Source organism: Pseudophryne corroboree, chromosome 3, assembly GCF_028390025.1.
Source record: "Pseudophryne corroboree isolate aPseCor3 chromosome 3, aPseCor3.hap2, whole genome shotgun sequence".
Lineage (NCBI taxonomy): Eukaryota > Metazoa > Chordata > Amphibia > Anura > Myobatrachidae > Pseudophryne > Pseudophryne corroboree.
This window is the reverse complement of record NC_086446.1, coordinates 579,178,973-579,199,153: the sequence shown is the minus strand read 5'-3', so window position 1 is coordinate 579,199,153 and position 20,181 is coordinate 579,178,973. Positions and strand designations below refer to the sequence as shown.

Below are 20,181 nucleotides of genomic sequence, written 5' to 3'. Positions count from 1 at the left end.
AAAATACGGCAGCTTAGTAAATTAGTCGTAATCAATTCAAAAAGTTGCAATTTTACACTGTCGATGTCATTCGTGATTGAACTTTGACCTTTTTCCGAAAATTACGAATGTTAGTAAATATACCCCACTGAATCATAATCCAGCGCAACTGCCGGAGAGGAAAAAGTAATATTTTCTGCTGGGGGATTAGAGAGAGATTCTTCTCAATTATTTCATGTTAGGGACTCACTCAAATGAATGGCTCCAATTAGTCAACCTTAATTTTGATTTATTATTGATGTTCCACATTTTGGGATTATTTTCGTAGAAGATGCGCATTTGTTTCACAGGGATCTTCTTTTCCTAAGGGCTGCATAAGGTTATCGCAAGACCTCGCGGTGTTAGAAGAACAGAGTTTCAGTGATCTTGCATTGTATAATTTTTTCATTGCACTGCAGCACTAGATGGGCCAGGAGCTCCTGTGAGGCACACTGTTACTGAATAAGGCCCAGTATAGAGTCTCATGGTGGCTAACACCCAGGAAGATGTCTGGCTTGCTGTCGGCACAGAGGTTAGCATTGCTTCCTCCCACAGTCCTACTTATAGTATGAAATTAGTTTGGACTGTAGAGTGGTAACCTCTACTAGGGCAGGGGCTCAATAACAAAAAATTTACTGCACAGTCGTGTTTAGTACTTTACTGAACCCGCCCGAACTCAACTTGCCCCATCCGGGGATACTGTGGGGCTCAGGAGAGGCTGCTAAAACATCTAAGGGGCTGCTTTATTTAAAAATAAAATATGAACAAAAAAACAGACCACACAGGTGTGCTCACATGCATGTAACTGGGACACACAGGTATGCTCACATGCGTGTACCTGGGAGCTGTGAAAAACAAAAATAAAGCATGTGCCACAAAATATGTAAATAAAAATGCAATAAAAAAAAAAAGAAACCCACGAGATTTTCACAATATAAGTCTCCAGACTCCGTGGAGGGGGAAATATCCAATCTTGATCCTGTGGTATACACCAGTTTATTTACATCCCAGCATTAAATCTGAGATTATCTTAATCCCTGAAAATGGAGAAGGGTGAACAAATTTGGAGGCTTTGGCCCCTAGTTTTTCAGTTTGTCCTGTAATGTGGTAGTTAATAATTATATATTTGCCTGGTTGAAGTCCTTTCTGTTCCACACCAATATAGGAGTGGAGGTGAAAGCCTGTGTGTTGTTCCTGATTGCATGTACCTCTCTAATTTTTAATCACCTTGACACTGTCCTCTTCCTCTAGCCTCTTCTCATAATGTGAAAAGTCATGTAATATGGAGGTAGTATGTTTGTAGTTAGCTATGATTCAGAGAACTTTGCGAGCTTTTCCAGGTCTGAATTACCCCCAGTGTCACTGACGATGCGCAGGAGCGAGTATAGTAAGCGTCCTAGTGCGTACACACTGGACGATTTTAACGAAGTGTCATTCCGATCCGTTGGAATCTGCCACATCGTTTACTAAAAATGTCTGTGTACTCAGCTTTACACCTACACCTGTGGGTAAATCATAAAGTAGATGGTAGGAAATTGGAATCTATTGATAATTGTATCAATATAACTTATTTCTGGTAATTGCTCTATTTGTTTACGTACCAATTGGTGCCCCACTCCTGTTGTAACTCCATCCACATTATACACAGCTCTAGAACAACAGCACTGGGCAATGCCATTTATAGATGGCGTCTATCGGCTCCAAACTCTGTAAAGATTTGCTTTCTGGAGCTGGGTGCGTATGTGGAATGCAGTTAAACCTCGGACAATAGATTTTGCTATAGATACATCCTGGCAAAAATGTTTAGGCGGCGCGATAGATGGACAGACCATAAAGGCGGCACTCAGAGACAGAACTTGGGTGAAAATAATGTCTTTTATTCCAACGTTTCAGAGCTCCTTCCTCTCGGCACAGGGAAGGAGGTACACTCTATGAAACGTATAAAAGACACTATTTTCTTCACCCCAGTTCTGTCTCTGCATCCTACTTTTATAGTATATGTTGTAGAATCCAAGCCACTCTTATCCAAAGGCAAGGGAGCAAAGCGTGCTAAAAACAATAACAAAAAGAAAATGGACTTGCACTCAGGTATTTCTCACAGATTACAATTTAAGATTTAACATATTCAGCACGTAATATCAGACTGATGTCATAGTCACAAGTCACAGTGCCAAATGAATTGGATTTCACTGCTGATAATCACTTTTATGCAGGAAACACTAGTGATCAAGGGGGTAATTCAGACCTGATCGCTCCTCTGCGAATTTGCAGAGGTTTGCGATCACATAGTCGCCGCCCAGACAGAGTGAAAACCCGCCCAGTGCAAGTCTGTGTACGCCTTGCGAAAATCTCTGTGAACGCCGGTCAGCTGCAAATCCGTTCGCAACTCACTCACCCTCGAATGTTTTTTGCAGTCTGCTACCTGTAAGTATATTTGTAAATACTTGCTTGTTTAATCTGGGCATATAAAATATGTATAGTTTGTCAGTTTGGTTTATTGTTTTTTTTTTTTCTTTCTATCCAGTTTCCCTATGAGTTTTACAACAACTTGAAACACTATATTTACTAACGTCAGCAGTCATCAATATCACACAGTTGTGATGTGTGCCTTTTAGATTACAGTTATAGCTCTTTCTCTGGGTTTAATATTCAAACTGAAGAAAGAACAATCATTTAAAATGAAACTAGAAGACTAAATAATGTTAACTTGAGTAAATCTGGTTCTAACACTGATATATACTTGACAGCAGGTAGACCAAAGCAGCAGAAAAACACTGGCCACACAGCTACTCTAAGCAAGCTGATAACCGCAAGGCAAGGGAGCTAGATTAGATATGGTAAGTAACCCACCATGGTGCCATCCTGGCGGGATGGTGAAGATAAAACTATAACGGTTGTGTCTGTACATAGCAATTTTCTGTGAGAAATATACTTCTAGGGATTGTTTCTGAAAAACTTCTGGATGAATTTGGGTTGTGGTTTTACTATTGTATAGCAAAGTAATCTTGAAAGAAACTGCGGTATGTATGATCTCGATGTGAGGGAGAGCAGCAATAAAGGAAGAACCAGACGCTTGACACTCTGCGTGTGCCGTGTGCAGGCACCTCAAGTCCAAACTGACTGTATATAAATAAATATATTGCACACCCTGAAAACTGCTCAGGGCTGCAGATGTAGCTCTCAGGACCAGCTGCTTCTCCCATGGGCAGCTTTATGTAGCTTGTTCACAAGTTAGTAGCCCCAAGCATCTTTTTGTGTGAATCCCTTTAGGAAAAACTGCAAATATTGCTTACAGAGAAATTGTGTCATTAATGTGTACAATATAAAATATACATCACAATTTTAGATGGCACTACAGTCTTTGTAAAATTAGTTCCATTGTGCAATAACAGACAACCACGCGAGCAAAGCCGCAGGCAAATGCTAGAGATGAATAACAGCCATGCTTGCTAGCAGCTATCTGTAGGATGCTAATTCATTCTCATAGCGCCAACATCCACTGTTACCTCACATTGCAATTATTTCCAATACTGACAACTGCACAAAAATGTAATTCACCTATGGCTTCTGCACACTTCCCAACACCTGCAATTGTGAAACACGCCAAAGTGAATACAGATTGGTCTAGGCCCGTGGAAATGAATTTTAGAGCATGGGATATAACTTTATAATTTGTATAGGTGCTCACACTACATTCACTATGTGGTTTAAAAAAAGCTATTTATAGACTTGACTGCAGACACAGTGGTGTAAGTTTGTCTCAGTTGCCCGGAGATAAGATAAATATTGGTGCCCCCCCTAAATAAATAAATATATATATATATATATATATATATATACATACACACACACACACACACACACACAGAGAGCGAGAGCTCTGAAATAAAAATAAGAATTTACTTACCGATAATTCTATTTCTCATAGTCCGTAGTGGATGCTGGGAACTCCGTAAGGACCATGGGGAATAGCGGCTCCGCAGGAGACTGGGCACAAAAGTAAAAGCTTTATGACTAGCTGGTGTGCACTGGCTCCTCCCACTATGACCCTCCTCCAAGCCTCAGTTAGGATACTGTGCCCGGACGAGCGTACATAATAAGGAAGGATCTTGAATCCCGGGTAAGACTCATACCAGCCACACCAATCACACCGTACAACTTGTGATCTGAACCCAGTTAACAGTATGATAAACGTAGGAGCCTCTGAAAAGATGGCTCACAACAATAAACAACCCGATTTTTGTAACAATAACTATATACAAGTATTGCAGACAATCCGCACTTGGGATGGGCGCCCAGCATCCACTACGGACTATGAGAAATAGAATTATCGGTAAGTAAATTCTTATTTTCTCTGACGTCCTAGTGGATGCTGGGAACTCCGTAAGGACCATGGGGATTATACCAAAGCTCCCAAACGGGCGGGAGAGTGCGGATGACTCTGCAGCACCGAATGAGAGAACTCCAGGTCCTCCTCAGCCAGGGTATCGAATTTGTAAAATTTAGCAAACGTGTTTGCCCCTGACCAAGTAGCTGCTCGGCAAAGTTGTAAAGCCGAGACCCCTCGGGCAGCCGCCCAAGATGAGCCTACCTTCCTTGTGGAATGGGCTTTTACAGATTTTGGCTGTGGCAGGCCTGCCACAGAATGTGCAAGCTGAATCGTACTACAAATCCAACGAGCAATCGTCTGCTTAGAAGCAGGAGCACCCAGCTTGTTGGGTGCATACAGGATAAACAGCGAGTCAGATTTTCTGACTCCAGCCGTCCTGGAAACATATATTTTCAGGGCCCTGACTACGTCCAGCAACTTGGAGTCCTCCAAGTCCCTAGTAGCCGCAGGCACCACAATAGGCTGGTTCATGTGAAACGCTGAAACCACCTTAGGGAGAAATTGAGGGCGAGTCCTCAGTTCTGCCCTGTCTGAATGAAAAATTAGGTAAGGACTTTTATATGATAAAGCCGCCAATTCTGAGACACGCCTGGCTGAAGCCAGGGCTAACAGCATGACCACTTTCCATGTGAGATATTTTAATTCCACAGTGGTGAGTGGTTCAAACCAATGTGACTTTAGGAGACTCAACACTACATTGAGATCCCAAGGTGCCACTGGAGGCACAAAAGGAGGCTGTATATGCAGTGAAGCCAGTTCTTTTTGGAAGAATATTGACAGGGCCGAAATTTGAACCTTAATGGACCCTAATTTTAGGCCCATAGATAGTCCTGTTTGCAGGAAATGCAGGAAACGACCCAGTTGAAATTCCTCTGTAGGGGCCTTCTTGGCCTCACACCACGCAACATATTTTCGCCAAATGCGGTGATAATGTTTCGCGGTTACATCCTTCCTGGCCTTGATCAGGGTAGGGATGACTTCATCTGGAATGCCTTTTTCCTTCAGGATCCGGCGTTCAACCTCCATGCCGTCAAACGCAGCCGCGGTAAGTCTTGGAACAGACAAGGTCCCTGCTGGAGCAGGTCCTTTCTTAGAGGTAGAGGCCACGGGTCCTCCGTGAGCATCTCTTGAAGTTCCGGGTACCAAGTCCTCCTTTGCCAATCCGGAGCCACGAGTATAGTTCTTACTCCTCTCCTTCTTATGATTCTCAATACTTTGGGTATGAGAGGCAGAGGAGGGAACACATACACTGACTGGTACACCCACGGTGTTACCAGAGCGTCCACCGCTATCGCCTGAGGGTCCCTTGACCTGGCGCAATATCTGTCTAGTTTCTTGTTGAGACGAGACGCCATCATGTCCACCTTTGGTTTTTCCCAACGGTTTACAATCACGTGGAAGACTTCTGGGTGAAGTCCTCACTCCCCCGGGTGGAGGTCGTGTCTGCTGAGGAAGTCTGCTTCCCAGTTGTCCACTCCCGGAATGAACACCGCTGACAGTGCTGTCACATAATTTTCCGCCCAGCGAAGAATTCTTGCAGCTTCTGCCATTGCCCTCCTGCTTCTTGTGCCGCCCTGTCTGTTTACGTGGGCGACTGCCGTGATGTTGTCCGATTGGATCAATACCGACTGACCCTGAAGCAGAGGCCTTGCTTGACTTAGGGCATTGTAAATTGCCCTTAGTTCCAGGATATTTATGTGAAGAGACGTTTCCATGCTTGACCATAAGCCCTGGAAATTTCTTCCCTGTGTGACTGCTCCCCAGCCTCTCAGGCTGGCATCCGTGGTCACCAGAATCCAGTCCTGAATGCCGAATCTGCGGCCCTCTAGAAGATGAGCACTCTGCAACCACCACAGGAGAGACACCCTTGTCCTTGGAGATAGGGTTATCCGCTGATGCATCTGAAGATGCGATCCGGACCATTTGTCCAGCAGATCCCACTGAAAAGTTCTTGCATGGAATCTTCCGAATGGAATCGCTTCGTAAGAAGCCACCATCTTTCCCAGGACCCTTGTGCATTGATGCACTGACACTTGTCCTGGTTTCAGGAGGTTCCTGACTAGCTCGGATAACTCCCTGGCCTTCTCCTCCGGGAGAAACACCTTTTTCTGGACTGTGTCCAGAATCATCCCTAGGAACAGTAGACGTGTTGTTGGAATCAGCTGCGATTTTGGAATATTTAGAATCCACCCGTGCTGACGTAGCACTACCTGAGATAGTGCTACTCCGACCTCTAACTGTTCCCTGGACCTTGCCCTTATCAGGAGATCGTCCAAGTAAGGGATAATTAAGACGCCTTTTCTTCGAAGAAGAATCATCATTTCGGCCATTACCTTGGTAAAGACCCGTGGTGCCGTGGACAATCCAAACGGCAGCGTCTGAAACTGATAATGACAGTTTTGTACCACAAACCTGAGGTACCCTTGGTGAGAAGGGTAGATTGGGACATGGAGATAAGCATCTTTGATGTCCAGAGACACCATATAGTCCCCTTCTTCCAGGTTCGCTATCACTGCTCTGAGTGACTCCATCTTGAATTTGAACCTTTTTATGTAAGCGTTCAATGATTTCAGATTTAAAATCGGTCTCACCGAGCCGTCCGGCTTCGGTACCACAAACAGCGTGGAGTAATACCCCTTTCCCTGTTGTAGGAGGGGTACCTTGATTATCACCTGCTGGGAATACAGCTTGTGAATAGCTTCCAATACTGCCTCCCTGTCGGAGGGAGACGTTGGTACCGGCGAGGGGGAGACGTCTCGAATTCCAATTTGTACCCCTGTGATACTACCTGCAGGATCCAGGGGTCCACTTGCGAGTGAGCCCACTGCGCGTTGAAATTTTTGAGACGGGCCCCCACCGTGCCTGAGTCCGCTTGTAAAGCCCCAGCGTCATGCTGAAGACTTGGCAGAAGCGGGGGAGGGCTTCTGATCCTGGGAAGAGGCTGCCTGCTGCAGTCTTTTTCCCCTTCCTCTGCCCTGGGGCAGAAATGAGTGGCCTTTTGCCCGCTTGCCCTTATGGGGACGAAAGGACTGAGTTTGAAAAGACGGTGTCTTTTTCTGCTGAGAGGTGACCTGGGGTAAAAAGGTGGATTTCCCAGCCGTCGCCGTGGCCACCAGGTCCGATAGACCGACCCCAAATAACTCCTCCCCTTTATACGGCAAAACTTCCATATGCCGTTTGGAATCCGCATCACCTGACCACTGTCGTGTCCATAAACTTCTTCTGGCAGAAATGGACAGCGCACTTACTCTTGATGCCAGGGTGCAAATATCCCTCTGTGCATCTCGCATATATAGTAATGCATCCTTTAAATGCTCTATAGTCAATAATATACTGTCCCTATCCAGGGTATCAATATTTTCAGTCAGGGAATCCGACCAAGCCACTCCAGCGCTGCACATCCAGGCTGAGGCGATTGCTGGTCGTAGTATAACACCAGTATGTGTGTATATACCCTTTAGGATATTTTCCAGCTTTCTATCAGCTGGTTCCTTGAGGGCGGCCGTATCAGGAGACGGCAACGCCACTTGTTTTGATAAGCGTGTGAGCGCCTTATCTACCCTAGGGGGTGTTTCCCAACGCGCCCTAACCTCTGGCGGGAAAGGGTATAATGGCAATAATTTATTAGAAATCAGCAGTTTTTTATCGGGGGAAACCCACGCTTTGTCACACACCTCATTTAATTCATCTGATTCAGGAAAAACTATGGGTAGTTTTTTCACACCCCACATAATACCCCTTTTTGTGGTACTTGTAGTATCAGAAATGTTCAAAGCCTCCTTCATTGCCGTGATCATGTAACGTGTGGCCCTACTGGACATTACGTTTGTCTCGTCACCGTCGACGCTGGAGTCAGTATCCGTGTCTGGGTCGACCATCTGAGGTAACGGGCACTTTAGAGCCCCTGACGGTGTTTGAGACGCCTGGACAGGCACTAACTGATTTGCCGGCTGTCTCATGTCGTCAACAGTTTTTTGCAAAGTGCTGACACTGTCACGTAATTCCTTCCATACGACCATCCAGTCAGGTGTCGACTCCCTAGGGGGTGACATCACTATTACAGGCAATTGCTCCGCCTCCACATCATTTTCCTCCTCATACATGTCGACACAATCGTACCGACACACAGCACACACACAGGGAATGCTCTGATAGAGGACAGGACCCCACGAGCCCTTTGGGGAGACAGAGGGAGAGTTTGCCAGCACACACCAGAGCGCTATATATATACAGGGATAACCTTATATAAGTGTTTCTCCCTTCTATAGCTGCTGTATTTGTATTATCTGCCAATTAGTGCCCCCCCCTCTCTTGTTTTACCCTGATTCTGTAGCAGGACTGCAGGGGAGAGTCAGGGAGCCGTCCTTCCAGCGGAGCTGTGAGGGAAAATGGCGCTTGTGTGCTGAGGAGATAGGCTCCGCCCCCTTTTCGGCTGCCTTTTCTCCCGCTTTTTTTAGGAAAACTGGCAGGGGTTAAATGCATCCATATAGCCCAGGAGCTATATGTGATGCATTTCTTTAGCCATATAAGGTTTAAAACGTGTTTTATTGCGTCTCAGGGCGCTCCCCCCCAGCGCCCTGCACCCTCAGTGACCGGAGTGTGAAGTGTGCTGAGAGCAATGGCGCACAGCTGCAGTGCTGTGCGCTACCTTATTGAAGACAGGAACGTCTTCTGCCGCCGATTTTTCCGGACCTCTTCGCTCTTCTGGCTCTGTAAGGGGGCCGGCGGCGCGGCTCCGGGACCCATCCAAGCTGAGCCTGTGATCGTCCCTCTGGAGCTAATGTCCAGTAGCCAAGAAGCCCAATCCACTCTGCATGCAGGTGAGTTCGCTTCTTCTCCCCTTAGTCCCACGATGCAGTGAGCCTGTTGCCAGCAGGTCTCACTGAAAATAAAAAACCTGTTTAAACTTTTACTCTAAGCAGCTCAGGAGAGCTACCTAGCATGCACCCTTCTCGGCCGGGCACAAAAATCTAACTGAGGCTTGGAGGAGGGTCATAGGGGGAGGAGCCAGTGCACACCAGCTAGTCATAAAGCTTTTACTTTTGTGCCCAGTCTCCTGCGGAGCCGCTATTCCCCATGGTCCTTACGGAGTTCCCAGCATCCACTAGGACGTCAGAGAAAATGTATATACTGCATATATTCATTTAATTGACTTATTTTAAATCACACATTTCTTAACAGTCATAACCAGGATTAGAAGCCATGACCTGTTACACTGACGGCAAACACTTTACTTATAGATCTATTTGCTCCTGCATAGGAAGGATGAGAATTCAAACTATCTGAAGTTACTTGTACTTGTCAGAGAAGTATCTTCATATAGGGGGTCATTCCGAGTTGTTCGCTCGCAAGCTGCTTTTAGCAGCTTTGCACACGCTAAGCCGCCGCCTACTGGGAGTGAATCTTAGCTTATCAAAATTGCGAACGAAAGATTAGCAGAATTGCGAATAGACACTTCTTAGCAGTTTCTGAGTAGCTCCACACTTACTCGGCATCTGCGATCAGTTCAGTGCTTGTCGTTCCTGGTTTGACGTCACAAACACACCCAGCGTTCGCCCAGACACTCCTGCGTTTCTCCAGCCACTCCCGCGTTTTTCCCAGAAACGGCAGCGTTTTTTCACACACACCCATAAAACGGCCAGTTTCCGCCCAGAAACACCCACTTCCTGTCATTTCTCGTAATGCCGTGAGTAAAAAACCTAACTGCATAGCAAATTTACTTGGCGCAGTCGCACTGCGGACATTGCGCATGCGCATTAGCGACTAATCGCTCCGTTGCGAGAAAAAAATAACGAGCGAACAACTCGGAATGACCCCCATAGTTAGAATTCTCATATTTCCTATACAGGATCAAACAGCTTCATTAGTAAGGTGTCTGCTTCCAGTGTAATAGGTCGTGGGTTCTAATCCTGGGTATGACACTTGTAAAATGTATATCTATAATAAAAAGGGTGTGACTTGTAAGGTGCAGGGAACAGTGAGGGAGTTGACACTGAAGAGATAGCTGCGGCTACCAATTAACTTAATTGAATGGTTTCACAGAATGGGAGGAGAGGTGCCCCCTTCAGAGCAGGAGCCCGGCGGCAGATGACTCCATTGCCTCCCAGAGTTATGCCTCCATGCAGACAATGTTGAGGATAGTCAAGTGTGACACTCAGGTATAATTATAGAGATAGATGGAAAATCTACAGGTGAGTATGATATGCAGGTAAGTATTTGTAGAATTACCTCTGGTTTCTCTTCATAGTTCTCCAATCACCTTTCGTTCTTCACAGAGAGGTGAGTAAAGGAGTCTCAATTGAATAAATGCAGAAACAATGTACAGATGTGTTCTCAATATGCCATGCAGGGGGAGTTACCTGGCGTGAGTGAGCTGACAGGTCCTGTGCAACTCCGTTAGCATCGGGCTACTTTTTATGCAGAAAATGTGCATTATTTGCATCACTGTGTGAATACGATGCAGAAGTAGACTCTGCTGATTAAAATGACATGCAGCATACCTCTGTACTCTGTGCGTCTGTGGCTGTAACTGCATACAAAATCGTATGTTACAGTGTTTTCTAGGAAAATTCTGAAGCATAGCATTTCGTATGCACACACAGCCTTGGTCACACACAGAATAGAGGCATGCCACATATCATTTTAATCAGCATAAATTGCTTGTACGTCCTATTCACACAGCAATGCGAAAAAGATGCATGTTAATGGAAAAAGTTGCATGAAAATACGCTCAGCACTACCAAGTAATGCCACACATGGCGCTACTAGAAAGGCTATTTAACATACCAGGAGGCTAGATGTATGTAGACCTTTTGAGCAGTTGCTGAGGCTGCTTGGAATTATCTGCCTGTGTAATCACATATTATTATTTGAGCATGGGTCAGTAAATATATGCCCTTTTTTAATACATATATATATAGATCTCTTGATTGCCCTTTGGTGGGTATCACACTGTGATCTAGAGCAGGCTTGGTCAATCTGTGGCTCTTTAGCTGTTGTGAAACTACAAGTCCCAGCATGTTTTCCCAGCGATCAGTTGGTGAAACACGTTGGGACTTGTAATTTCACAGCAGATGGAGAGCCATAGGTTGACCAGGCCTGATCTAGATAAAGGTTTGCACTTAAATGAGTTACAATTATTAGAGTCATTTTATCCCTACATTCACCACATAGTGATCAAGGCTTGAACCCCTGAAACATTGAGATCACTGATTGCCAGAATATACCTGCTGACATTACAATCAAGCGCCAATGTTACCTCTTTTTTAGGCATTGTGGGTCTGATTTGGAGATTCTCAGATGGTTGGTGGTCTCGCAGATGCTCTGACGCAGAAGTTGGATCTGCGATGACGGCAGGAGGTGTCTTTTTCCATCAGGCATCCCCTGCTGCATTAGCATCCATCTCTGATCAGGCTCTGTGCACAAAAACATTTCTACAACTTTTCATAACAACAGATGCAATATGTGCACTGTATTTGACTGAAACAAATGAGTGCAAACAATAATGCATGTGATGCACTATGAATAACATACTTCAACATGTTAGATTTGAAAATTGGGACAAATTATTAGACAGTGTTCACAATCCCCTTTCCTATTTTATTTTGGGGAGGTACTCGATATCCCGGCTGTCGGGGTCCTGACAACTATTCTCCCTCTTGGGGTGTCCACGACATCCCTGGAGGGAGAATAAATACAGTGGCGAGCGCAGCGAGCCCGCAAGGGACTCTTTCGCTCTTGCACCACTGCCGGCATTCTGACGCCGGTATGCTGGGCGCTGGGATCCAGAGCGCCGGTATACCGTAGTACACCCCTTATTTTGGTTGCTGTAAAAATTCAATTATTAAGTCCTTATTATTTCTCAGTCCCACTCCTTTTGAAAACATATGTCTGCAAGAGCCTGGAGCGGATGACATAACATACTCTTCTCTAAATACATTAATAAAAAAAACTCTCCTAAAGAAGATCCTATTGATCACTAAAATATTTTTAAAAAATCAATTCATTGCATTAAGAAATAAAAAGCTTTTTCAGTTTAACCAGCATACTGATAGAATTGTCAAACCTGTTAGGTATTGTTGCAATGTTTCCCAATGCCAGTCCTCAGGGACCCTTAACACAATAGTGTACATTTTACAGATCTCCGTGTTGATGCACAGGTGTATTCATTACTGTCTGACACATTTTAAAGATTCACATAAGAATGGAATTACAGCCGGAGCATCTGATGCGGTTGAATCGGGGCCCCTGCCGCTGATCGGATTATCACCATTGATGAACCACAGCTGTGCGGCGCAGCTCATGGAGGATGCAGGTCCCGGCCATTGCCAGGCAACCGAGACGCTGCACCTCCTCTGTCAGCCGATGCTTCTGGGTCCCGCCCTGCGCCTAGCAATGCTACCGCAGGGGGGACAGGGAGCCACCGAGCACCTAGCAACCAGGACGCTAGACACATGCAGCATTCCCAGTTGCTAGGCATCTAGTCTGTTCTGCCATTCTGTGGATGCGCAGCAGTGCAGCTGCACGTCCTTTCCTTTAATCATCCCCTCTCTGGATTCCTGGGGCTGATTGGAGCAGCCACATATAAGTTCCCTTCCTGGTCACTCCCAAGCTGCTGGTTATAGGGGTCATTCCAAGTTGATCGCTCGCTGATGATTTTTGTAGTGCAGCGATCAGGTGAAAAAATTGCATTTCTGCGCATGCAGATGCCCCGCAATCTACGTATGGGTACAAAGCTCTTAGTGGTTGTGCTCAGGTTCTAGCGAAGTTTTCCATTGCACTTGCGGCCGCAAGAAGATGGACAGGAAGGGGGTGCCAACTGACCGTTTTCAGGGAGTGTTTGCAAAAAACGCAGGCGTGGCTGGGCGGGTGTCTGACATCAAATCCGGACACGAATAGGCTGAAGTGATCGCTAGCGCCGAGTAGGTTCAGAGCTACTCTGAAACTGCTCAAACTGTTTTTGTAGAACTTGGCTGCACATGCATTCGCACTTCTGCTAAGCTAAAATACACTCACCAGTGGCCGGCGGCATAGCGTTTGCATGGCTGCTAAAACTAGCTAGCGAGTGATCAACTCGGTATGACCCCCATAGTTCCTGCTACATGTGAGAACCTGTCAGCTCTGTGTACTCCTGAAATTCAGTTACCTAGTCTTGATCACTTTCCTGATCGGATCCAGTTCACCTAGAATTCAGGTTTTGTGTGGCTCTTCCACACGGATTCTGGTCTTTTTGCTCTTATTTAATTCTATTGTTACCATCTTGTGCATTGTCGCATTTATATAGTTTGACGCTTATATCACCCTGTGCATTGTTGCGTTCACATACAGTCTGTGTTTTATTGCCATACCACCCTGTGCATTGTTGCACCCACATACTTTCTGTTACAGTTCTCAGCTTGTGAATTGGGCAGCTTAATCAAGGTTGTACCCAGTGAGCATCTCTCTGCACCTGTATTTTACTCCTGCTCTCTCTCCAATAGTCGCCTTGTCCTTCCATAAGACCTGGGGGCATATGAATACGGAGTGGACCTAATTCACCCTGGAAAGGCAGCTGCTAAAAGGTGAAGCTTAGCATAGCAGGAGGATAAAAGACTGCAGGGCAAGTGTAACCATGTGAGCTCCACCTAGTACAAGCAGGTAGCCCTTGTAACAGTGTAATCCTTGTACTAGGTGTCAAACCACTACACCCACCCTCAATCATTACAGTTGTTTCACGTATCAAGCCAATCCACTATACTCATCTCATACCCAGACTTCTGCGTCACTCAGTCCAGGTATCTACTCCGGATCATAACACAGTGCTGTCAGCAACTGCTACCCATCCACAGTTAAAATTGATCGGAGCTGCATTCCCCTAGTTGTATTTGGATGGTGTACTAGTTCAAGCTTAATCTCAGCCAAGCACACAGTTCTTGCTGATTAGTATCGGCCAATCAAGGGACTCCTTCCCTGATAGGAGTCAAAGAGTGCTCACCCAATAGAAGTTGCGGATGGCTCCAGCACTAAAGTCAGTTGGCCAGCCTGCCTCCTAGTCCTATGACATGCGCAAAGAGGGGCAGCCGAAAGTCAGAGAGATGCTGGAGCAGATTATGGCGTGGTACACATCTAAACAATGTTTACCCCATCCAACAGTTCGTCTAAGGGACGATACATTGCACCACCCATACCTACTGCACAATGCGGTGGATGCCGCCACAATGTATTGTTGCCCACCGCATTCAAAATGTATGCCATCGTTCCCTGTGTCATCCCATAGGGCACGCAGCAAATCTGATGGGACCTCCAACTGAACAACCTGCAGGAGTGCACAATTAGCTCTACACATACGGTAAGATGATATGGATAATATAGTGTTCCGATCCGCGTCAGAACTACAGATAGTTTGATATATCATCAAATGTGTACCTGGCGTATATACTGTGTATCTCTCTCTCTCTCTCTCTCTTTCTCTATATGTGTGTGTGCTGCAGCTCCGACCACACATTGCATGGGGGAGCCGGTTGGCACATACAAAATATACAGTACTGTGCAAAGCTTTAGGCAGGTGTGGAAAAAATGCTGTAAAGTAAGAATGCTTTCAAAAATAGTGTTAGTTTATTTTTCTGCAGCAGGTTACATTGGTTTCCACAAGGAAACATTGGGGTGTAGAGTGGATCTTGATCGAGGCACCAACACTTTAGGCTGTCCCAGGATGCATTGGGGCCTCCTCTATCAACCCACCTCCAGGTACTGAGAGCTCAGTTTCAGTTGGTGTCTGCAGCAGCAGGTCACTTAACAGGTGGGCTGCACTGGGCAGCCCTGAAAAAGATTTTTCTGACAGAAAAGTTCTTCAAAACTGGGCTGTCAGCGCTGTACATCATGGTGACACTTCAGCGCTGCAGCTCCATCACCTCCCAAGTGGCATCGCATACTCCCATGGTCTGTTCCAGGGTGCTTGCCCTAAATTCCCTATGTCTAAACGGGCCTTGGCTCGCTATTCTCTCCCTGCAGAGTTATGTAACAAGTGGAAAAATTCACTGTCGGTGGATTCTCATGTCACCTGCCTAGTGGTGTCATCCACTCTGCCTGTCACCACTGTCACTTCACTGAAGGAACAGACAGATAAGCATGTGGAGGGATGCCTGAAATCTATTTACTCCCTTACAGGTGCTGTACATAGACCCACTATTGCGGCCTCTTGGGCTGCAAAAGGAATTGAAGCATGGGTTCAGGCATTAGATAAGGAGCTGCCCGAGGATATATCTGACAATGCCAGACAATACCTGTCTCACATTGCCAACGCTGCCTATTACATTCAGGAAGCATCCTCTGAGTCGGGTGTGTTGGCAGCCAAGGCGTCGACTATGTTGGTCCTGGCTTGCCGTATTCGGTAGCTGAGGTCATGGAAGGTGGACCTAGACTCCAAAAAACCTTGGAAGTACTCCCCTTTAAGGGGGGGCATTTTGTTTGGAGAAGACCTAAATAAACTTGTGTCTGAATTGGTGGCTGCTAAAACTGCCTTTCTCCCAAATACTAATCTTTCTGCACAGAACGCTAAAGGTACCACTTTTAGTTCCTTTCGGCCTCAAGGGAAAGCAAAAGGTCAGGCATACTCGAGACAATCTCGTGATCCCAAAACTACTAAGCCCAAGGCAAAGCCGTCATGGGCGGCCCGTCAGCCTGCTTCTAAACATGACAAGCCTGCCACATGATGGGGCGGGCATACCCCTGGGGGAACCCAGGGTGGGAGGCCAACTTCTGCAGTTCACCCAGGTCTGGTTAATGACCACATAAGATGCATGGGTGTGAAAAGTTGTCTCTCACGGGTACGCAGTTTCCTTCAAGAGATGTACCCCTCGCCAGTTTTGCACCACGATTATCCCTTCGGATCCATTAAAAGTGCAAGCTTTTCAAAAGGTTGCGAGTTCTCTCCAGAATACAGGAATGGTAGTGCCGGTTCCTCTGGCCCAGAGAGGCAGAGGTTACTACTCGACCCTGTTTCTAGTTCCGTAACCCAATGTGTCTTTCTGGCCTATACTTAACCTCAAATCACTGAACAAGTTTGTGAGAGTGTCCAAGTTCCGTATGTAAACACTGCGCTCAATTATACTGGCTATGGAACCCAGAGACTATATGGTATCCCTGGATATACAGGATGCGTACCTGCATATACCCATTGCCATGTCGCATCAGCATTCTCTGCAGTTTGCTATTGGCAACCTCCACTATCAGTTCCAGGCTCTGCCATTTGGACTGGCTACGGCTCCTCGGACCTTCACCAAGGTCATGGCCGTAATGACGGCCCATCTCCATCGCCACGGAGTCAGGATCCTGCTATATCTGGATGACTTGCTGATTGTGACAAACTCCCACGATGTTCTTCACAGTCATCTAAAACTGACGGTAAGCTTCCTACAAGCCCATGTGTGGCTCATCAATTGGAAGAAATCCTCGCTGGTCCCAGCTCAGAGCATGGTGCACCTAGGGCCACTCCTGGACACACACAGTCAACGACTGTTTCTGTCTCCAGAAAAAAAGTCCTGAGACTTCAAGACAGGATAAGATGCTTCCTTTGTCACCCCAGAGTGTCGATACACATGGCGATGCAAGTACTTGGCCTGATGGTGTCGGCATTCGACTTGGTAGAGTACGCTCAATTTCATTCTCACCCTCTGCAGAGGTTAATCCTTTCCAAGAGGGATGGCCTACCTCATCGGATCAGATCTCACATGATCACTTTGACTCCGGAGGTTCGTCTGTCACTGACCTGGTGGCTGGCTACAGGACCAGCAATTGAGCCGGGCCATCCCTTCTGGATCCCTGACTGGGTCCTGCTGACAACGGACGCCAGTCTGAGGGGATGGGGTGCGGTTTGGAGCTACAGTCTTTTCAGGGTACTGGACCAAGGAGAAGTCACTCTTCCCAATAAACATTCTGGAGTTGTGGGCAGTGTTCAATGCATTGACTCTCGCCCTGCCTCTGGTACACAACAGGAAGGTTCAAGTAAGGTCAGACAATGCCACTACGGTAGCATGCATCAACCATCAAGGCGGCACTTGAAGCCACATGGCTATGATGGAAGTGTTAAAAATCCTTTGTTGGGTGGAATGCCATCTGCCAGCCATATCGGCAGTGTTCATTCTGGGCATCTTAAACTTGGAAGCAGACGCCCTCAGTCGCCAGGACGTACACGCCGGAGAGTGGCGTCTTCATCCAGGAGTCTTTCAACTCCTAGTGGACAAGTGGGGCCTACCAGACGTAGACCTGATGGCGTCTTGACACAATCACAAGGTTCCGGTCTTCGGATCAAGGACCGGGAATTCTCAAGTAGCGTTCATGAAGGCACTGGCAATTCCATGGAACTTTTGGCTGCCCTCTGTGTTCCCTCCAGTGTCACTCCTGCCCAGGGTCCTGCTGAAGCTCAAACAAGGAGGATTTCTACTTCTAGTCGCTCCAGCGTGGCCCAGACAGCATTGGTTCTCAGACTAGCAGGGTCTATCGACAGAGCGTCCTCTTCTACTTCCTCACCACTCAGACCTCCTCGTACAGGGCTCTTGCCTTTATCCGTACCAGGCCGGCTGGCTTTGATGGCGTGGCTCTTGAAGCATCACTCCTGAGAGACAAAGGATTCTCTGAGGCGGTCATCCATATTATGTTAAAAGCCCGCACACCGGCATCTGCTCGGATTTATTACAGGGTCTGGAATTCTTACTTCAGCTGCTGTGCTGGTAAGAATTATGATGCATACAGATTCAGAACGTCCGGAATTCTGGCTTTTCTGCAAAGAGGCCTGGACTTAAGCCTTTGTCTGGACTCCCTCAAGGTTCACATATCTGCCTTGTCGGTATGGGTTCAGAGAAAAATTGTGTCTATACCTGACCTTCATACATTCACCCAGGGTGTCTTATGGATTCAGCCTCCCTATGTGGCTACATGGGATCTGTCTGTTTTCCTGAATGCCCTGCAAGAGTCTCCATTTGAACCTCTGGAGGCGGGGTTATAGAGGAGGCCCCAATGCATCCTGGGACAGCCTAAAGATTTAGCCTGTTGGTGCCTCTGGATCAAGATCCACCCTACACCCCAATGTTTCCCTGTGGAACCCAATGTACCTCGCAGAAAGAGAGTTAACAATGGTAAGTCTACCATAACTCTCCTTGTATTAATTAACAAAATTCAAAGTGAATGAACAGAAGAGAAATCTAAATCAAATCAATAATTTGAGGTGACCACCCTTTGCTTTAAAACAGCATCAATTCTTCTAGATATAATTGCTCACATATTTTTAAAGGAACTCGGCAGGTAGGTTGTTCCAAACATCTTGGAGAACTAACCACAGATCTTGTGTGAATGTAGGCTTGCTCAAATCCTTCAGTTTCTTCATGTAATCCCAGACAAACTCGATGATCTTGAGATCAGGGCACTGTCTAAACTTGCAACCAGTCGATTTCTGCTTGCACCTAAATTCTACCACCTCTCTAGAACCACTGTAAACCCTGCTCTTCTGGGATTATTTTGGAGAGTCCAGACTGTCGGCAATCCCAGAGGGACTGGATTGCTGCACGAGTGCCTCTGCCTCGCCCTGTCACCCTCTAACCCTCCTCATCATCATTCTCTTCCAGCTGTCCCATCTGTGGAGTCTCCAAGCAGCATTGCTGACATCAGGCATTGTAAGGGTAAAGAGGGCACAGATGATTATTAAATGGGGCACAGATTATCATGCACTGGGATGCTGACTATTGTCTGGCTGTCACATGTCGCACTCCTTTGTAGTCTCGAATGGAGGGGACCCATAGAATATTTTTGCACATTGGCCCACCACTCGTAAGTTCCACCAACTGGATCCACAGGTGGAGCTAATAATTTTTCACGGATGATTCTGATGTCTCAAAAACATGCACTGTTAGGGGTTTCTGATGACTATTTATTTATGTATTAACAGTTTCTTATATAGCGCAGCAAATTCCGTTGTGCTTTACAATTGGAAATAACAATGTTATTATAACAAACTGGGTGATAACAAACAGTCATAGAGGTAGGAAGGCCCTGCTCGCAAGCTCACAATCTATAGGGAAATAGGCATGGATACACAAGGAAAGGTGCTATCTATTGAATAGTTGTCTACCAGATTGCAAAGGTTCTTGGGTTGTATGATATGGTCATACAGCAATGATGAACCGGGTTCGAGAGGAAGGGAAAGTGAAGAATGAGAAGATATGTGAGGATATGTGTGGACTGTACAGAGTGGATGCAATTTGATAGGAAGGTTTATGAAAGTTATGTGGGCGGTTCTGTAATTTGATACGCTTGTCTGAAGAGGTGAGTTTTCAGGGAACGCTTGAAGGTTTGGAGACTAGAGGAGAGTCTTATTGTGCGTGGTAGGGCATTCCACAGAGTGGGTGCAGCCCGATGAAAGTCCTGCAATCGTGAGTGGGAGCAAGTAATGAGTGTGAATGAGAGACACAGGTCTTATGAAGAGCGAAGAGGTCGGGTTGGGAGATATTTTGAGATAAGCGAAGTGATGTACATTGGTGTAGTTTGGTTAATGGCCTTGTTTGGGAGTAAAAGTATTTTATATTGAATGCGGTAGAATACAGATAACCAATGGAGGGACTGACAGAGTGGATCTGCAGACGATGAACGTCTAGCGAGGAAAATTAGCCTCGCCGCTGCTTTCAGAATGGATTGTAGTGGTGAGAGTCTCGTTTTGGGAAGACCAGTTAGGAGACTACTGCAATAATCAATGCGGGAGATAATGAGAGCGTGGATTAGAGTTTTAACAGTGTCTTGTGTAAGGT

The 20,181-nt window shown here is 46.3% G+C and overlaps 1 long non-coding RNA gene across 1 annotated transcript in view; it reads left to right on the top strand.

The window, feature by feature from the left end:
- LOC135056349 (uncharacterized) overlaps positions 1 to 20,181 on the top strand; it is a 65,714-nt gene that overhangs the window by 42,789 nt on the left and 2,744 nt on the right. The window contains exons 2-5 of the long non-coding RNA XR_010243958.1: positions 2,766 to 2,855; positions 10,451 to 10,566; positions 13,888 to 13,968; positions 14,664 to 14,735. This is a non-coding gene — a long non-coding RNA (uncharacterized LOC135056349). The remainder of the gene's footprint in view (positions 1 to 2,765; positions 2,856 to 10,450; positions 10,567 to 13,887; positions 13,969 to 14,663; positions 14,736 to 20,181) is intronic.